Consider the following 15,287-nt stretch of genomic DNA (forward strand, 5'->3'; position numbering starts at 1 on the left):
GAAAGAGGTCAGCCACGCCAGAGCCTGACCAGTGATACCCAGGTTTTCACGGAGACGGTTGAGCAGGATGGCATGGTTGACAGTGTCAAAGGCAGAGGAGAGATCGAGCAGAATGAGAACACACGGAGTGTTGGAATCGAGGTTCAAGAGCAGGTCTTCACGGATGTTCAGGAGAGCAGTTTCCGTGCTTCTGGCAGCTCTGAAACCAGATTGATGGTCATGAAGACTACCAACAGATTCAGCATGGAGGTTTAGCTGGGAGATGGCCAGTTTCTCCAGGAGCTTGCCCAGGAATGGAGTGATGGAGATAGGGCGATAGTTAGCCGGGCAGGAGGGGTCGGAAGAGGGTTTCTTGAGAAGAGGGTGCACAAGGGAGTGCTTGAGGGGGGAAGGGAAGACTCCAGAGGCGAAGGAGTGGTTGCAAAAGTCAGCCAGGGCAGGAGCCAGGGAGTCGATGTGGTCCTTGATAGTTTTGGAGGAACAGGGGTGAACCTGTTTAGACGAGACTTTCATAGATCGGACTTGTCTGGAAACCTCGTCAACAGAGAAAAGTGGAAAGGCAGAGAAAGAGGGAGGAGGGGTGACTGCAGAAGGGCCAGAGGAAGAGCCGGGAAGGGAGGGAGGGAGGTGAAAGGAGGAGAGCGAGGACAGGATGTCCTGTGTTTTAGAGATGAAGTGAGAGGCCAATGCAGTGCAGAGGGCCTGGGTGGGGACAGGAGAGGTAGAGACTGCAACAGGGTTGGCCAGCTCCTTGCAGATTTTAAAGAGTTCGGCGGAGTTGTTAGATGCCGCAGAGATGCGGGCTTGGATAAGGGCTCTCTTTTTGGTGAGAACGGAGAGCCGATACTGCCTTTGGAGCAGGCGGCAGGCCAGTTTGTCAGAGGATGAACATGAAGCACGCCATTTCCTCTATGCAACCCGGCACTTGCGTTTTAGGGTGGCGAGATCGGAGTCATACCAGGAGTTACATTTGGCTTTGGGCTTCAGGCGGATTTTCATGACGGGAGCAAGGATATCAAGAGTAGCAGATATAGCAGAGTGGAGCATGGAGAGGGCTGTGTCAGGGTGGGAGTCAGCCGAAGGGGCGGGGGGGGGGGCGAGAAGGTAGCAGCAAAAGCCTCAACTGACACACGCTTCATGGGTCGGATGACCGAGAAGGTGGGTGGCAGTGAAGAGGGTGGCTTTGCCTGTGGGGTAGGGAGGGTGAGGTGGGAGGATAGGAGAAAGTGATCACTCCAGGAGAGAGGAGTGGAGAGAGGGACGGAGAGGGGAAGGTCAGAAGAGATCAGAGCATCAAAGTGTGCCCAGCAGAGTGAGTAGGCCCAGACGGGAGAATAGAGAGTGAGAGAGAGTCGCAGAGGTCACGAAAGAGAGCAGTGGAGGGACTGGAGGCATCAAGGTGGATGTTGAAGTCGCCTAGAAAGAGGAGTTGAGTGGTTGAGGACAGGAGTGAGGAGGAGAGGTCAGCCCACTCAGAGAGGAAGGAGGAAATTTGGGTGGCCGATAGATAGTAGCCACGGTAAGGGAATGGCTAGGAGAGAGAGAGAGTCGGCAGACAAGACATTCAAAAGAGGAGTAGGTCTGCGTAGGAGTGACAGTGGCAGGAATCCACTCAGGGAAGATAAGGGCAACACCACCCCCTGCACGGTTAGGCCTGGGCATGGAGAGGATCTTGTAACCGTCAGGTAGGAGTGTGTCAAAGCTGGTGGCAGAGCTGGCTGTGAACCATGTCTCAGTGAGACAGAGGACGTCGAGGTCCAGTTCCTCAAGAAGGTGACAGATATCAGAGGAGTGTTTGATGGCAGAGCGAGAATTTAGAGTGGCAATGTGGAGAAGGTTGCCCTCCTTGAAGAGCTTCCGGGGAGGGGTACAGATCAGAGGTACGCCCTGCGGAGGTGTTGAAGGAGGAGGTGAAGAAGGAGCACGAGAGGGGGCAGGGAGGGAGGGTAGAGGCAAGGTAGCCAAGGATAGAGGAGGGGGGACAGCAGGAGAGGAGAGGAAGTTGATGAGGTGTGGGAAGCGTCTATCAAAGAGGAGAAGGTTGGCCTGAGGGCCTTGGACCAAGATGGTCCCATTAGCGTAGACATTAATGATGGCCTTAGAGGAGCGGAAGGGGGCCAAGAGGACATCCCAACGGGTGCCACCATTAATGGGAGAGGAGGAGAAAGGAGAGAGCACAGAGACCATATGAAGGGTCCATAGGTCAGGCGAAGGCACGAAAAAGAGGATGTCAGTGAGAGTTTCCTTAGAGCAGGCACTAGTGTAGGTGTCAGCGATAGGGAGGCCTGGGTTGGAGACCAGGATGTCCTTTTTAAACTTTTTCCTACCAGATTTAGTGAGGAGAGCAGGATAGTCAATGGAGAAGCAGTTAGAGAAGATAGGCGAGACAGAGAGCACCATGGAGTAGGAGGGAGGGGGGGGAGACAGATGAAACGAGAGCACGCAGACAGGAAGTGAGCGGCAAGCACAAGTTACCACAATTAGAGCAAACAAACAGTAGAGCGTATTAGGTACCGGGCCACCTAAGTTTGAGAATCCTGCGAGGGGAGAAAAACACCCTAGTTTACCACAGTTCAGAGCAAAAACAGTTGAGCGTAATAGGTACCGGGCCACCTAAGTTTGAGAATCCTGCGAGGGGAGAAAAAAAACCCTAGTTTACCACAGTTCAGAGCAAAAACAGTCGAGCGTAATAGGTACCGGGCCACCTAAGTTTGAGAATCCTGCGAGGGGAGAAAAACACCCTAGTTTACCACAGTTCAGAGCAAAAACAGTGAAGCGTATTAGGTACCGGGCCACCTAAGTTTGAGAATCCTGCGAGGGGAGAAAAAAAAAACACCCTAGTTTACCTCAACTGTGAATACAGTGAGGCAAGGCCCCATGCGGATGTAACCAGGAGTAGGAGGGGTGGGCCGGGGAACGGAGAACAGGTGGAACTGGCGCCTGGCGTCCCCTGCGGACACCTGCAGACACACAGGGAGCCGCACTGTAGGAGTCGCCCTTGGCCTGGGGCCCTTAGCCGCGGGGGCTGCCGGGCAGAGGGCTGCCCAGGAGGGGGGAGGTTATAGGCAGAGGGAGAGGAAAGGGGGGGGGGGTGGGCGGGCAGGGAGGCGGGGAGGGAGAGGAAGACCAGGAAGTGGGAGGGGGGAGCAGGAGCAGGCCAAACACCGCGCTAGGAGCGCGAAGAACAAATAAACTAAGTTTGCAAGACAAAACACTCACGGAGGCCCAGGCAGGGCTTCCCAGGCCTGCTGTTCCCCTCAGGCCACCGGCGACCGCTCTCCACGCTCAGCTGGAGAAAGAAGCGAGCGGGGGGAACGGCCGTCGAGTAGGCCAGAGGGGAGGCAGGCACACAGCCAATCAGAGGGGGGGGTGGGTGGGCAGGGAGGCGGGGAGGGAGAGGAAGACCAGGAAGTGGGAGGGGGGAGCAGGAGCAGGCCAAACACCACGCTAGGAGCGCGAAGAACAAATAAACTAAGTTTGCAAGACAAAACACTCACGGAGGCCCAGGCAGGGCTTCCCAGGCCTGCTGTTCCCCTCAGGCCACCGGCGACCGCTCTCCACGCTCAGCTGGAGAAAGAAGCGAGCGGGGGGAACGGCCGTCGAGTAGGCCAGAGGGGAGGCAGGCACACAGCCAATCAGAGGGGGGGGTGGGCGGGCAGGGAGGCGGGGAGGGAGAGGAAGACCAGGAAGTGGGAGGGGGAGCAGGAGCAGGCCAAACACCGCGCTAGGAGCGCGAAGAACAAATAAACTAAGTTTGCAAGACAAAACACTCACGGAGGCCCAGGCAGGGCTTCCAAGGCCTGCTGTTCCCCTCAGGCCACCGGCGACCGCTCTCCACGCTCAGCTGGAGAAAGAAGCGAGCGGGGGGAACGGCCGTCGAGTAGGCCAGAGGGGAGGCAGGCACACAGCCAATCAGAGGGGGGGGTGGGCGGGCAGGGAGGCGGGGAGGGAGAGGAAGACCAGGAAGTGGGAGGGGGGAGCAGGAGCAGGCCAAACACCGCTCTAGGAGCGCGAAGAACAAATAAACTAAGTTTGCAAGACAAAACACTCACGGAGGCCCAGGCAGGGCTTCCCAGGCCTGCTGTTCCCCTCAGGCCACCGGCGACCGCTCTCCACGCTCAGCTGGAGAAAGAAGCGAGCGGGGGGAACGGCCGTCGAGTAGGCCAGAGGGGAGGCATTCAGAATTTCTATTCGCAGTAATTTGGGCCATGGAATAATCACATAGATCCACCAGAATGAGTGTGTCTGCTTTGAATAAAGCTGTTGGAATTGACTATAAGCCTGTTGCCTTCGGGCCTCAAATGACTGCTTTCAGCTCCATATTTCCCTGACCCTACTCCTAGCCAGCCCTCTGCTCTCTCTGGGTCAAATCCCCTCCATCTGCATATATGTCACTAATGCATTTGACAAAAAGTTACTTGCAGTTTATCTGCTCCTTCCCCTGCTGCCATATAACAAAACACACTTACGTCTTTCGCTGATATTGCCTGTTGTAGGTCCTGCAATGGCCTTCTGTGCCACCCACCTATTTTTCTCATTAGGTTTCCTCTTATAAGTAACTTTGTTTTCTGCTACCACTACCATGCCAAGTCCTGCAAAATTGTTTGTTCTTGTCCTTCTCCTTGAAACAATACTTTCACATGGTCCTTCTCTTTCATCAGAGTCCTTTCTTTTAGTCCTTCTTCTTCATTGTAGTCTTTCATCATAGTTCTTAGTCACAGTTCTTCTTCATCAGAGTACTTCTCCATAGTGATAGTCCTTCATGACAGTCCTCCTTCATAGTCCTTCATCATTGTCCTTCACTCAAGTTATTCTCCTTCATTAGAGTTCTTCTTCATAATCCTCCTGCTTCTTCTCAGTCCTTTGTCATAATCCTTTGGCATAGTTCTTCTCCTATGTCATGGTCTTTCACCTTTGTCAAAGTGCTTCATCATAGTCCTTGATCCTAGTTCTCTTCCATCATAGTCCTTTGCCAAGCCCATGCCCTTCATGATAGCCTTCCCTTTCATCATAATCCATTGTCATTGTTCTCCTTTGTTCTTGTCCTTCTCCTTCATCATAGTCCTTCACACTTGTCCCTCTCCATCACAGTTGTTTGTCATAGCCTTTCTCCTTTGTCCATCTCCTTCATCCTTGTTTTTCCTCCTAGTCCTTCTACTTCCGCATTGCCTTTGACATAGTCCTTCTTCATCAGCAACCTTCATATTAGTCTCTCTCCTTCATCAGAGCCCTTCCCCTTTATCCTAGTCCTTCCTCCTAGTCCACCTTCACTATAGTATTTCTCTTCCATCATAGTTGTTTATTCATCCTAGTCCTTCTCCTGTGTCATAGACATTAATCCTGTCCCTTTTCCTTCATCATAATGCTTCATCCTATTCCATCTCCTTCATTATAGTATTCTCTTTTAGTCTGTCTTCTTCATCATAGTCCTTTGTCACAGATCTTCATTATAGTCCTCTTTTTGTCATGAACCCAGTGCCACAATTCTTGGTACACCCCAAGTACCAGAAATAAGTGAGAAATCGATAACCAGATTACAAAACACATGGACAGACCTTATTCATAAACACCACACCAAGATGGCCGCCACGTTTTCAGTAATAAGATCACCAAGATGGAAGTTGTATGAGCTACTCAAGGAAAGACACCAGTGGCAGTGCAGTGTTCATAACCCTATAAAAACCCCACCCCGCTGTTCGCACGTGCTTAGCATTTTTAACACGTTCCCTGCTTGCCACAACTGTCACTGTGCTCCTGCATTTCCTGAGTTTCCTGTTGCGATCTGTGAAAGAAAAGAAACATAGGAACCGGCAATTATGCCAAAAACGCATCACGTTTAGAAAGACTGAAGCCTGATAAACAGACCGTGAAGTAGCGGACCGTCCCTCACTGTTTCACAGCTCCCGAGAAGTCATACAGGCTCCCTGTTTACCCGTTCCCTTGATCTCCATCTATGAAGTAATGGATCTAGGAAAGGCAGCACAGTGCTGCCCCGAACAGGAAAAGTGCCCGTTCTGTGTTTGTCGGAAGCGGCTCGAGCATAATGAACATTGAAAAGCAACACTACTTACCCAAAAAGTCATAGAAGCACCTTGTTCAACATAGCACAGCTCCTGTGGAGGGAGAACGAAAACATTACCATGTAAAGCAGAGAAAAGGATTCAAATTGCAAGAAGACATCTATTTATGTTACAAGTGTCAAGAATACATCTTATTGAGACAACTATTCATAAACATTGTGCTTTGCAGATCAACCAGACCTACAAGGTTTTCTTGCATCAAATACTTGGTGTGCTCCTACATTTATAATCCTGGCATGCCTCTCACAGTTTATTAGGGAAAAAGGTGTATTGGAACAGGGAAGACGTTTGCAGTGTGCACACAATACTCAGGGTTATCCTATTGTTCCTTAATGCAGAACCATCATGAGCTCCCAGAAGCAGTGAAGAGTGACACGGCACTAGCAGCTCAACTCAAACCCTCCACCACAGAATCCTATCTCTTTGGGTGCAAGGGTGAGTGCGCTTACACAGGCCACACATGTTTGCTCCATCAAGAGGTTTGGGTATTAGTCATCACATAACACCTCAAGCTTCCTTGAGCCTTCGCAGATAAGTAGGTTGTCGTCCGTCCCTGCAAGACCCAGGTAAGTGTTACACTTTTGTCATTCTTTGTTGTCATTCTCTTCCTTCTTATGTCATCCTAGTATATTTCCTTTGTCCTAGTACTTTTCCTTTGTCATAGTCCTCCATTCTTCTCCTTCACCCGACCCATCTCCTTCTATTTCATCTTAGTGATTCTCCATCTCTTTCATCCTAGACATTTTTTCTTCATTCTAGTCTTTTTCCTTTGTACTAATCCTTCCCTTCATCATAGTCCTTATCCTTAAATATAGTTATCCTTTGCAATCCCCTTTGGCCTGGTCTTTTGTCCAACCCCTTTTTCTTCACTTTAACCTTAGAGCCGTGTCTTTCCACTTCATCCTTTTCCTTTCTCCTCACCTTATTCCTAGTCTTGCATCCTTGGTTGTAGTTCTTTCTCTTTTATTCTAGTCCTTCACCCTAGTCCCTTTTCAGTCTTTATCCATAGTACTTGTCTTAGTCCTTTGTCCTAGTCAGACTGTTTCTCAGCCAGTCGCAGTCTCCCACTTGCACTGTCTATTTCTCTCCCTTGTCTTCCCTCCCCACCCCCCCCATAAATCATTGTTTTAAGCAGTGTCATTTTCTCTATTGCTTGCTGTCTCCATTTCCCGTCGTCTGTAGGCAGTGTGGGTTACAGTCAGGGTGAAAATGCCACAGGAGAAGGAAACAACAGAATTAAAGGCTGCATTGAGATTTTGTAATGGGTCTGGATACTGAAAGCATAATAATCTACAAAAATCTTGCTCTGTTATGCTGAAACAACAACCTGTCATGATTCACAACGTGTTGTCACTTCTCCCAATGGAGAACCCCTTTTCCATGAGACTAGGAAGGTGCAGCCACAACCCAATGTTCCCTCTAAGAGAGGGGGGGTCATGTGGGAGGACCTCATGGGGAGGGACTCCCCCCCTGGGTAAAAGGACAATCACCTGGGGTGCAGCCCATTGAATATTGTCACTACCCAATGTTTCCAAGCCTTCTTCACTGTTCAGAACCATTTTGTGTAAAGTAAATCTATGTACTTCAGTAATACAGGGGATGAAGCTAAAACCAAAAGTACTGGGACAAAGAAGAACACGGGAGATCTGAAGGTAATTGACTGTGCTGGTACTGGTACGAGGTGGCCCAGAGGAGGCATGCAGATTCAGTTATCAACATGAAAAAAGGATTTTTACAATACGCCAGGGATGGACTGCCAACATTATATAAGTAAGGACAATGGACTAATCAAGCAGCCCAACCCAGCTGGGGGAGGCAACAAGAACGGAAACCTGTGGGAGTTTCAAACGCTGTGGCAGACCAGAGTCGAAGAAGAGCCGAGGATGTCAACAAGACAAGAAAGAAGTTCTCCCTGGGTCCAGCTGGTGCAGACCCAAAAGTGAAGTGGGAACAAAGAGCCGAGCAGCAGAACGGAGCAGAGCCACTGTGTGGTTCGGAAACCAAAGAGAGCAGACCAATGCAGTGAAGAGAAGATCCCCAGGCCCAGTAAACCCCACTGGTGTGCCACAATCCCTTTGAAGTTAACGGAAGGTGCGAAAGACCCAGAGGGAACACAGGGGTGGTAGCTAAAAGGGTCGGGGACTCTAACACTAAATGTCCAAGCATCTGAGGAGAGCTTCCTCGTTGCAGTGATGACCATAAACCCCCCTAGAGAAGGGTCGGGATCCTAACAATGTAACGCCAAGCCTCCAGGGAGATTTCACATCGCAGTTGTGACCACAAGCCCACTGACCACCAGAGAAGGGTCAACGACCCTAAGACTGATAAGCCAAGCATCTGAGGTGAACTTCCTCATCGCAGTGGTGACCATAGGTCCAGTGACATCCAGAGAATGGGCGGTAACCCTAACCAACATAAACCAAGCAGCCGAGGAAAGCTTCCTCATCACAGTGGTCATAATACACCCACTGACTGCCAGAGAAGGGTCTGGGACCCCAACAAAAGGGAACTGAACGCACCAAAATAATGTTCTTGTTGCAGTGGTGACATTGAGCCCAGTGATCAGCCGAAAAGGATTTTGAACTTTGCTAAGAAAACAAATAGAAGGGCAAAGTGTGATTCAAGTTGAGGGTGGTAAGAAAGAACTTTTGGGACACCAGGCAAAGGGAGTCATTCTCCTGGAGAAGGGGCTAAAGCTTATGAAATATTGTCTAAAGTTCGCCAGGGAATGGAGTCATTCTCCCTAGTCTTGTCATGACCTGTGCAAGCAATACCAGGAGAAGGGATTGAGTCTCCTGGTACCAAACTGGGAGTTGTAGAGATGCCAGGGGAATGTAATCATTCCCCCTGGTTATATTGGAAACTGTACCAAGCTGTGCCAGGAGAAGGGGAGCCATTCTCCTGGATTTGGAAAGACTGTGTGAAACCTGTAAGCAAGGGGAAGGGAGTCATACCCCCTGGCATATTCTTGTTACAAGAAAACATTTGTTTGAACATTGTTCAAGCATCAGAAGAAAGGGAGACATTCTTCTGGAGAAGGAACTTTTTGGTCAGATTATCCTATAGCTGTAGTGTGAGGGATAGAAGTAGGTTATGACACAGGACAGTGGTATTTCATTTGTTGGACATTCTGATGAACCCTTTAATATTAGTTTGGGGGCAGGGAAACTCCTCTTAGAAATAAAGATAGTGAAGTATTTTATTATACAAATAAAAGTTTATATCCAAAACGATGCCACCTTTGTGTCAGATTCCTTCTTCAACACACTTACACACCCTCTAAGCCTATATATGAATAAGTGCATGGTATTTCCACATTTCACAATAGAGAGCTTTCTATGTATTGTAAGCAACTCATGGTGGCAACAGTAAAGACAGACACCAGTGATCACAGTTCAAGGGTGTTTATTAAACTGTATAGGTAGGTTGGAAAAACAAGTAATCTAAACCTAAATCTAAGATGGGAGCAAGCTTCGACCATCAAACAATAATAAGGCAGTCCTAGTGGTGTCTTTATCAAATTAAAGGATCTATACTAAAAAAATCTATTACCAACCCTTACGCTAGATACAAAAAGAAGTGTGGGATAATGTTCATAAGAAAAATAATAAGTCAGGATGTGGTACATGGGGTCACTCTTCCCCAAGTTTTCAGCACGGGACAAGGTAGGATTCTAGCACAGCACACGCTCTAGCTTTCTCAGCATGAGGGCCTTAAGTGATTAAGTCTCTTTTTCTGCAAAAAGTCTCCGGACACCGTGGGCCTGGTGTATTCGAAATAATAAACAAAAGTTCCCTTCTGCTTGCACGTTGGGTGATGCCTTTCTCCCTTGGATCCCCCTCCTCTGGGCGCCGATCCTAAAATGTTCATTAATGCTACAAGGACATCCGATAGCTATGTTTCCTTGCCTTCAAGGGCCTGAGTGGTTCAAAGTAAAAGTTTCAACAATAATTTCTAGAGTTCTTCTCGGTGACAGGTCTTCACTCCAGGTTCCCCATCTTCCAGGCTCAGACCCCTCGCAAATCTTAGATTTTCTTTGTCTTCTCACACTCTGGCATTGATTTCACAAGGCTTTCCTTCTTGTGCTTTGCTTTGTTGCATTCGCAGGATGGTGGGTGTTAGTTTCTCACCCTTGGATCCCCCTCTTCCAGGTTCAGATCTGGCTCGACTGTTCGCCTGCCTCGATCGGGTTCACTATGGCTTTCAATGCAATTTATTTGTACCTTCGCAAATTTTAATGTTTTTTTATAGACTTCACTGTGGACATCCCTCGTCCGGGTTCACTTTTGACAACACACTGTATTTCGGGACTTTAGACTTCGCCCCTTGGTTCACTCTTGCCAATCTTGTGAATCATGCCTTTATCATTCAACTCTTACGATACGGGATTAATTTCCTTTGGCTACACAATCATCTGCCGGTCAAGACCCCTGTATGACTTTGACCCCCTTCTCACCTTTCCCAAGGCTTTCTGGTTATGGTAGTTTCAACAATCGGGTAAAGTAAACGCCCAGATTTTCCTGAGTGAGCACCCACTTGGTGCCAGATTCCTCTGTTGCTGGTTTTCCTTCTTTTTCATCAATCGTTCTTTGTGCTTTTACAGTTCCATTAGCCATTTACTACTTTTTGTTCAACATAATTCGGTTTATTATCTATTCTCCCCTCAACTAACTGGCTGTGATGAACCGCTTGGCTTTCTTTTCTTTGGAGCCAAGGTTGGTACCACAGAGACAAGCGTCTCTGCCCGGCTTGGTTATCAGTGTAGGAGGGTCTCATGTACTGTTGACATCTGCTGCAACACACGCTGGCTATTGTTTGCTTACGATTCCTTCTGTGGAGGTTTCACAGGCCTTAGTTGGAAAGGGGAAGGTCGTTTCTCTCCTTGTCAATCTCTCGGTATGCGCCGTCTTTCTCCTCCTCTCGAACTGCCATGCTGAGTTAGTTCTCACATTGTGTGGTCTGCTTGCTCGTATTGCACTCTTGTGCTCCACCTTTTATCGCTCTGGGGAAGAGAAAGGGCCACCAGGTGTGCATGAGTCTCGTCAAGTGCCTGACTTTGCCTAACCTTTGTGTCGGAACATGTCAGGTAAACCGCTCCATGGTTGGTCTGCTGTCTTTCATGGGGCAAGAAAATGTTTGTGTTAAAAAGGTAGGGTTTGTGAAGCAAACGGGAATTACCATGATTATTACCAAGGGGGATTGTGGGAACGGTTGTGTTTTATCTAAACAGTTCGGGATTGTGGGAAATAATAATCAGAAGGGACTAGAAGGAAATTGACTGGGACTATTTTGGTCGAAAACCATCGGGAAACAGGGATGGATTCTGGGGCTTGTGGTTCAAAGTGGATTCACATGGGGAAGATTCTTTGGGAGGGAGGGAGGTCGAGCTAGTGTGGCCTATCAAATCCTCAAGGACCCCATGTACCTCGCCCCTTTCTTCTGTAAAATGCTGTGCCTCACCTGGAGTATTTCTCCAAGCACAGCCCCGGTTCCCCTACCGAGGTGATCCTCCCCCACTCATTTACCCCTAGGGATAAAAGAGGGCTAGTTCATCTCTGGCCACCTGAATAAGGGATTTCCGGGATCTACTCGGATGAATACATTCAGGTTTCTCACAGTATAGAGATTAAGTTCTGTTATTAAGCTGGAAATTTGCAGGAAATGACTGAATAGAGCAGCTGCTTCAGTTCTCTGAGTGGTAAAATGACAAGTAATGAATGTTTCTCAGCCAGAATTGATCATTCCCTTCAGCCAACAGATCGTTGAATGAGCATTGCTGGGAAACTGTTGCTAGGTCTTCTTACGGCACAATAGTCTCATCTTCCTCCAAACATTTATTCTCAAGCAATTCATGACCTCCTATACATACACACCAAAACCTACACCTCCAACTCCAACACACACACACACAAACACTTTTGCACACACACACACACACATACACACACATACACACACACACACACACACACACACAAAGTAATTGTGTGTTATTAAATTGTATATGATGTGTGGTTAGTATTTAAACATTTATTTGTTATAAATTAAATACTTTGTTACTGTTACATGTGAGGTATCAGAAATGTGAGGCGGACAACTTTGTGAAGATTTTTCAAATATGACATTTTATTAGCTGAAAAGGTGTGATTAACGCCTCGCTATGCCTACCCTGGTGAGGATTTCCCTGACTCAAATGAACTAAAGGAAACACTCTAACAAAAGGATTCTATATTCACACTTGAACAGACACCAACAAGGTAATATATGGCAGTTCAATAACAACTAATATGACCGCTAAATTCACTACGTAATAACTGTTTCTCCTTCTAATCCGGGTGAATTCCCCTTCCCCAGATTCAGGCAGGATTTTGTTCAACAGTTCCAAAAAGATTAAGGAAATCCTATGTAGCAATGTTCCACTCCAGATCTTTTTTGTTCCAACTTGATAATCCAAAGTTGTAATGTGCTCTTCGGTTCCAACAAAAGGTATTTGTTAGGATCCTTCTGCACCAGTTCACAGAACCACTTGTTTAACAAATGTAACATTTTAGTGATTCTTCAATCTTCGTCTTCAATATATTAACCACACCACAGCACTTTAATGGCTTAGACCTGGCCACTCACAGGCCTAATCAAACTACTTCCACATTCTCTGACCTGGTGTACTCTCCTGCCAGGCCAGAACAAACCACTGCTTGTAAGTACTTCTGTGGTAAAGGTCAAACAGGTTAGCAATGTCTTTTGCTCCATAACCTCAATGGTAAGAAACTCTTCAAGGGAAACAAGAACCACACTGATGTTATTTGTTACACCTGCGCAGTCATCACACTTCCTGCAAGTTATGCTCCACTCCCACTGAACCACTTCCTATAGAAGGGCAGCCTCCTTGCCACTCTTGGTTTCCCCCTTCTGTTTTAACCAACTGCTGATAGGAATTCTGTTTGACTTCCAGAATTTTTTGGTTTTGAAAATATGAGTTAAGGGCCTTTTCTCTTACGACCTTTTTTCCATAGGGACAACTGTTGTTTTACAACATTGACATTCTCAATTGCCACTTTCTGGCTTGCGTAATTTAGGGTTGTTCTTAATTGCCTAGTTACATTTCTCTCTCGGCTTTGGTAATGGTGATTTGTCTCTTTTCCCATGAATATTGCTCTTTCTTGGTACTGGCTCTTTTTATACCCCACTGTGACACAATCACACTTTTCTGGTAAGAGTATCAAGTTCTTATTATGCCATCTGCATCTCTTTAAACCAGTTTGGTTTATAATATAAATGATGCAGATTCCCATTCGTTCTGTATTCAAAAGCTCTCCTTTTCTTTACTTTGTTACAGTTCACAATGTTACAGTTTAGATTCCTGGTCTCGGCCAGCGGGTAATTACAGAGTGCTCCAAGGTCACAATGTAATAGTGAACTCACCAGGTCTGGCATTCATGTCCCGTGACTTTGCTGCCTCCAGGTCTTTTGTTTAAGTTTCCCTCTGGATTTCAGCCAGTTCTTCCTTACGGTTTCCCGGGCCTTCATTTGCCAACACTAGAGCTCTACCGGCTCCCACAGTGGTATGGACCTCATCTGCTCCAGGTGCTGGTCTGACAGTGGGAAATACCAATACTAGAGCTCTCCTGGCTCCCACAGTGTTCTGGAGCTCGTCTGCTCCCGGTGCTGTGTTGACAGTGGGAACATTTGCGAAAAGGTGCGCTTTGTGCTGCGTGATCTCTGCAGCTGAAAACTTGTGTCCAGGAGATTCTCTCAGGGCACAGCATTTACTCTGCACGCCTCTGTGGTCCTGGCGTATTGGCTCACAGCTGAGTTCTGCTTCTGCTGCTGTGTGAATGTAGAACAACTACCCCAGCCTCTACTGTTACTCTGCTTCTCCTGCTTCTTCTTCTCTCCTTTGCCCTACACCTGAGGGGGCTTGTTATGCCTCCCAGTCTCCCTCAGTGTTAGGATCTGGTATTAGGATCTGTCTTCCCTTGTTAGCGTCTGCCTTTCCCTCTTGCTTCTTGATGTTTCCCTGTCTCTTATGGTATCTGTCTGTGTGTGGTCATCAGTGTAATGTTTGTTTGAGTCCTGGAATGTTTTAGTATGCTTCAGACCCTGAGTGTTCCACCTGTGGCAGTTGCCATGATCTAGCCTGGTTGTTGGGAAACAGTGCGCTCCATTTCCTGAGCTTGTTTCTAATCTCGATGATTAATGTACCTGATGTCACTTGATCTTGAAGAATAAGAATAAAGGAGCTTACATAACCTACCTTTTGCCTCCAGTGTACCTTCAATCATATCAACTGACGACGAGCTGGTCTCGGGACAATGCACGCAGAGGATGGATTCAAAGAAGAGACTGGTACCTGCGAAGAAGAGACAGGTACCTGCGAGAGTGAGTAAGGAGATATTAGACTTTTGCAGGGGGTGCAGGAGGAAGGAGCTGGATGGAAGTGATGGAAAAGGGAAACCCACTGCCTCCATTGAAGTGTCCCACCACTCAGGGCAAGAAGTAAGAACTGGGCTGGCGGAAGAGTGGCTGCTAGCCGGGGTAAAGACCTACATGTACAGAGTAACACCCAATATAGGAAAGTGGCACTGCCATGGCAGAGTAAGACCAGTGTGTCTGACATAATGCTGGTGTACAGTATGCTGGCAGGAAGATTGCCTGTGGGCCTGTGCTGAAGCGGAGAGGCAGCCCAGGAAATGAATAGACAAGATCTGCGCCTTAGGGCTCCCAGCATTCCCCATGCCTCCAGACTGACTGAAGACATGTTTGTAAAGAGCCAGGGTACTCGGGCATGAAACCTCTCAGAGACGCTAGGCACTCATTTTGATGTGCTGATGTGTGTCGGGACAGCAGACAGAAGACGTACACAGTACCTGTCGTCCTTGTGAGAGTGGAGACCTGGAGTTGGATGGCTGGGTGTCAGTGTGACGGTTGTTGTCAGGAGCTCTGCTCCGATCCACAGAAGAATAAAAAGGGATTATGTCATACTACTGATGGGGGTGATGGCGAGCTTCGAACTCTGGAATGTCATAGGGCCTCATTATGAGGTAGGAGGTAGCCCTGGCGCTATTAGTTCCCGAAATAGGGACTTACTGGGTCATTCCAACCTTGGAGGACCCGGTAAGTCCCCATTCTGAGAACCATTCCCCATTCCCATTTGAGTCCCCAATGGGCTCAATGGGAATGGGGAAGTAGCTAATAACAGTACCACAA

The sequence above is a fragment of the Ambystoma mexicanum genome, chromosome 12, assembly GCF_040938575.1.
Source record: "Ambystoma mexicanum isolate Mex_15411 chromosome 12, UKY_AmexF1_1, whole genome shotgun sequence".
Lineage (NCBI taxonomy): Eukaryota > Metazoa > Chordata > Amphibia > Caudata > Ambystomatidae > Ambystoma > Ambystoma mexicanum.